Source organism: Alosa pseudoharengus, unplaced genomic scaffold, assembly GCF_046254945.1.
Source record: "Alosa pseudoharengus isolate Yale_2024_CS ecotype anadromous, Long Island Sound unplaced genomic scaffold, YU_APseudo_1.1 YU_APseudo_1.1_scf_23, whole genome shotgun sequence".
Taxonomy (NCBI): domain Eukaryota; kingdom Metazoa; phylum Chordata; class Actinopteri; order Clupeiformes; family Clupeidae; genus Alosa; species Alosa pseudoharengus.
In genome coordinates, this window is record NW_027468685.1 from 9,539,172 (window position 1) to 9,544,171 (window position 5,000).

Genomic DNA, 5,000 nt, shown 5'->3' on the forward strand with positions numbered 1-5,000 from the left:
AAAGCTAGAATGTATGACGTATCCTCTTTCTCCATTGGTTCTTCATTACAACATATATTTGTTAAGACTAATTGATTAATGCCTTTTAATGCAATACATTCATGCATAGCATTTTAATTTATTGGGGGGGGGGGCTTTAATTCAGGAATGTTTAACTGAAACATACTTTTCCACAATTTTGTGTGTTATACTCTATCGATATGTTCTTACCGTAAAGAGTCTAATTGGAGTGTATTTCAGTCGACAGTCCTTCTAATGAAACTGCCTGAGGACAGAGAAGGAGAAAACACAGCACAGCATTCATTAGTGAAAGTGAAACTCTCTGGAAAACATACATTTAGCTACATCCTCTAACATGTCACTGATTTCTGTAGGCTCTCCCTTGATAAAGGCAGGCGGGGAGGATTTGCCAAGAGAGATGGATGGATTTCAAAGGACTGGATGTTGGGCGATCGCCGGTAGCTGGCACCTCTTTAACGATGTGCGTCTCTCACCCACCGTGATTCCGAGATGAGATCCCCCCCCCCACACACAACCCCCCTATTTTTAATTTCATCTTCAAAGCAGGGCCATCCGATTCCAATTCCAGAAGTCTGTGGTTGAATGTCATTTATTATGAATGAGACTCACGGTAGACAGTGAGTGGAGCGGAGGGGAGGGTGGTGTGTGTGTGTGTGTGTGTTTATGTTTGTGTGTGTGTGTGTGTGTGTGTGTGTGTGTGTGTGTGTGTGTGTGTGTGTGTGTGTGTGTGTGTGTGTGTTGTGTGTGTGTGTGTGTGTGTTTGTGTGTGTGTGTGTGTGTGTGTGTGTGTGTGTGTGTGTGTGTGTTTGTGTGTGTGTGTGTGTGTGTGTTTGTTTTTGTGTTTGTGTGTGTGTGTGTGGGGGGGGGGAGCAGGCTGGGGAATAGGGAGTAAGATACAGTCATGTACAACCTATATACTGTAACTAGAACATGCTATCCATGCACGGCATTAGATATGCAGCAGCATGCGACCATTAAGGATGAGAGCTAGATGTGGACATATGGAGAAGAGAGAGAGAGAGAGAGAGAGAGAGAGAGAGAATAAAAGAAGGGCAGAAATCCTGGGAGATGAGTAGTTTGTGGATGCATGTAAATTAGGCTATGAAACTCACTGCAAACATCACAGGCACTTCACAAGTATTAGTAAATGAACAGCAGATAGGAGCGCAGTAAACAAGTAGCTTAGTAAATAAAATGTTTATGCCAGTGACATAAACACGCGCCCGTCCGACTTTTTTGCTCTGCTGTTGCCAGGGTTACGTAAGATTACATAACAGCCGTGTGGCATGAGTAATATTTAATAATGGCTAGAAGCCCAGAAGGACGGCATCACACTCTTCCACTCGCTCGCGTCTTCATCTTTAAATCAAAGGCCAGAGAGACACGCTCACAACGCTCTCCCCTGGGTTCCATGGCGGCGCGTTCTCCACCGCTGTCTGGTGCTTCAGAGCGTTCCGCTGCAGAACCCCCCCCCCCCCCCCCCTGGCCCCTTCCTGAGGCTTCTGGGGAGAGTCTCTCATCTCTTTGTTTTGCACACAAGCCCAGACGATCCGCTTATGACAGCACCGATATCAAAGCCGTACAGCTCCCACCCCTACCCCCTATCTCTTCCTCTTCCAACCACCCCCCTGCTGCTATGGAGACGTCTGGGAGGTCAGGGAAAGGTCACGACCCATACGTTACCAGCATGCTCAGAGGCAGAGACTCCTGACAACGTCTGCCCCATGCTGCTGCATAGCACTGGAAGACTCTGTGAGTAAATATGGATCCCTCTCGCCATCAACTCAGCGACATTAAGAAGTCAATGGGGAACTAGAATGAAGCACTCAATGGATTCTGTTCTAATTAAAGGCACGGTAATGTACACTCTAAAGTACTACCAAACTTTGAACATGAGACAAGCTAGTTTCCCCATCTAAATATACACACACAAGTGTCCCAGAAAACTGACCAGTGCCTGCCCTCATCGTCCTTTCTTTCTTTCTTTCTGTCTTTCTTTCTTTCTTTCTTTCTTTCTTTCTTTCTGTCCTTCTCAAGCTTTCTTTCTTTCTTTCTTTCTGTCCTTTTTTAAGCTTTCTTTCTTTCTTTCTTTCTTTCTTTCTTTCTTTCTTTCTTTCTTTCTGTCCTTCTCAAGCTTTCTTTCTTTCTTTTTTATCTATCAATATATCTATCTATCTACAATCACACAGATGCATTTTAAAAAATCTCCATATAAGTAAATATTTTTTACTGCCTCTTTCCTGTACTTGTATGCACACCTTAGACACCTTTTCAACATACAGTTATTATTTAACATACAGAGTAAATATATCACATATAACATACAGTAAATATATCACATATATATTTCAAAACACTAACCACCTATCCACCATGTCTCCAAAAGCCAAGGACTGCATCACATTCAGAAACATGCACACACGCACACAGACACACACACACACACACACACAAAATCACAATATCAGAATCTAAATAGGAAAACTGGATACAAATTCCATATGCAGCTTAAACCTACACTGTAAACACCGAAGTGCATACACATTCATTCGAACGTATATAATGCCCCGAGGGCCCTTACAGCCGTCGACATACAGTATACACACACACACACACTACACACACACACTACACACACACACACACACACACACACACACACACACACACACACACACACACACACACATACACGCATCGCACAGCTGCAGATAGTATCTCAATGACCACAGGCACAGATAGGCAATGGACACAAGCAGGCAAGCAAAAGATACTACACGAGCAGAATGGATAAGAGATGACTATATAAATCACCCACAGGACTGGAGCTAGATAGTACAGGGAGAAGATATAGAGACAGAGAGAGAGAGAGAGAGAGAAAGGGAAAGAGAGAGGGATGAGCAAGGGCACAGAAAGCTACAAAGAGAGAGAGAGAAAGAGAGAGAGAGAGAGAGAGAGAGAGAGTGAAGACGGGAGGGAGAGATGTGAGAGGGAGGATTAAACATTATCGGAGCAGGAATGGTGTGGTCAGGTCATCTGTGAGTCAACGACAAAGGTGTTGAGTGATCCGAGGACGACAGTGGCGGCAGCCGCAGCTAGCGATATCTCAGAGTCTACGAGGCTCTGCTCTCAACACCCCCCCACCCCCCCCCCAGTCCCCCCCCATGTCCCTACCTTCTCCTGGACAGCAGGTGAATGTGCACGAGACCGAACCACTGGCTTGAGATCAGTAGCAACGTGCTGGCAAACGCGCGCTCCGTTTCTGTATCGCGATAACTCCCGGGTCCAACGTGACCCCCCCCCCCCTTTTGAGTACCCCACAAATGCCTGTCTCAATCAGGGCCTTTGTCTGGCGTGACGGACAGGCCGGACGACTGATGGACAGCTCGGGAAGGTTCCCGGATGAACAGACCGAGGTCATGTGAGAGGACTGAGGAGAGATGGGAGGAGCGAACAATAGGCGACCCTTACAGATTCGCCTTTCATTCACACGCACACTGGTACACACACACACACACACACACACACACACACAAGCACGCACACACACACTCATGCACACATACTTATATAGACGTACATGTATACATACCTCTACATGCATAAACACTCACGTACACGAGCGGAGGCTTACACGTGCATGTGCGTGCACATACTCTCACACTAATGTGCGGACGAACGCTTGCTCAAGAAAAAGAGAAGTTGCTACCACTACCTCAGCCACTGCTTGCACCAGCCATCCACAAAATTCTTCCCCTCATTTCCAATCTACTGCATTAAGTACTCCGCGGAGTATAGGAAAAAGTGCGATTGTGGGGTCCCGAACAGCGATAGATGAGACACAAAGCTACGATTTGCAGCAGGCCCTTCCTTGTGCGCGCGCACACACACTCTCACTCTCACACACTCACACACACACACACACACACACACACACACACACACACACACACACACACACACACACACACACACACTCCCTCCCTCAAATCTCATTCACGGCTCCACGAGCTCCCCATAGCCGGGCCCCTAAAAACGAGATGTTCTGTAAGCGAAAAAGCCCTCTCCCTCCCTTCCAGAACCAGGGGAACGGAAACTGCGCGGCCGAACCACAGAGATTAATCTTTCAGTGCGAGAACTGGAGAAAAAGATAAAGGGAATGCAGAGGAGAGGAGGGAAAGAGAGAGAGAGAGAGACAGGGAAGAGAGAGCGAAAAACGAGTGAGACATAAATCGAAAAAAGAGAGTGAGAGAGAGAAAGATAGAGAGAGAAAAGAGGAATGGAGGGAAGAGGGAGCGAGATGGACAGTGAGAGGGGACAAACAGAGCAGGACAGAAGTGGAGATTCTCTGACTGCGGGGGTTAGTATTTAGCAGAAAGACAATCAAAAGTTCAGGACACAAACACACACAACAGTAGCAACGGAGGACATAAGACAAGCAGTCGAAGCAACGAAGAAAAAGAAGAAACAAAGTAAACAGAAATGCACATAAGCGTGAAGAGATAGGGGCTGAGAGAGACATATGCAATGAGAAGTAGGTTGAAACACACACACACACACACACACACACACACACAGGGAATAGGACAAAGGCGCATGAGACTGTACCAGTGTAGGGTGCAGCGGATTGGACCCCTATTATCTTTCCTCCTCGTCCGAAGATTCAGTCATCACCTCATATTACCCTCTTCAGCTCTCCTTCTCTCCGTTGTCTACTCTCTCTCCCTCTTTCTCTTTCTCTCTGTCCGTCGGGAGCCTCTTTCATTCTCTCCTTCACTGTCTCTCTCCCTCCGTCTCTCTGCCGGAGCATGCTTTGCCTCGGTCGCCCTTCCTCTTCCTCCTCTTCCTCGTCCAGCGTGGGGGGCTTGTCACGTGAAGAGTCTCTCGTCAGGGAGTGAGAGAGAGAGAGAGAGAGAGAGAGAGAGAGAGAGAGAAAGAGGGAGAAAGGGAGAGAGGGAATACCCTTCAGATGGCGCAAG

General features: G+C 47.1%; 1 long non-coding RNA gene across 1 annotated transcript in view; it reads right to left on the reverse strand.

Moving 5' to 3' along the window:
• LOC143140094 (uncharacterized) overlaps positions 1-5,000 on the reverse strand; it is a 27,548-nt gene that overhangs the window by 22,361 nt on the left and 187 nt on the right. Inside the window, exons 1-2 of the long non-coding RNA XR_012990539.1 lie at positions 4,630-5,000; positions 211-265 (exon numbers count right to left, since the gene is read on the reverse strand). The exon at positions 4,630-5,000 is cut by the window's right edge and continues 187 nt beyond it. This is a non-coding gene — a long non-coding RNA (uncharacterized LOC143140094). The remainder of the gene's footprint in view (positions 1-210; positions 266-4,629) is intronic.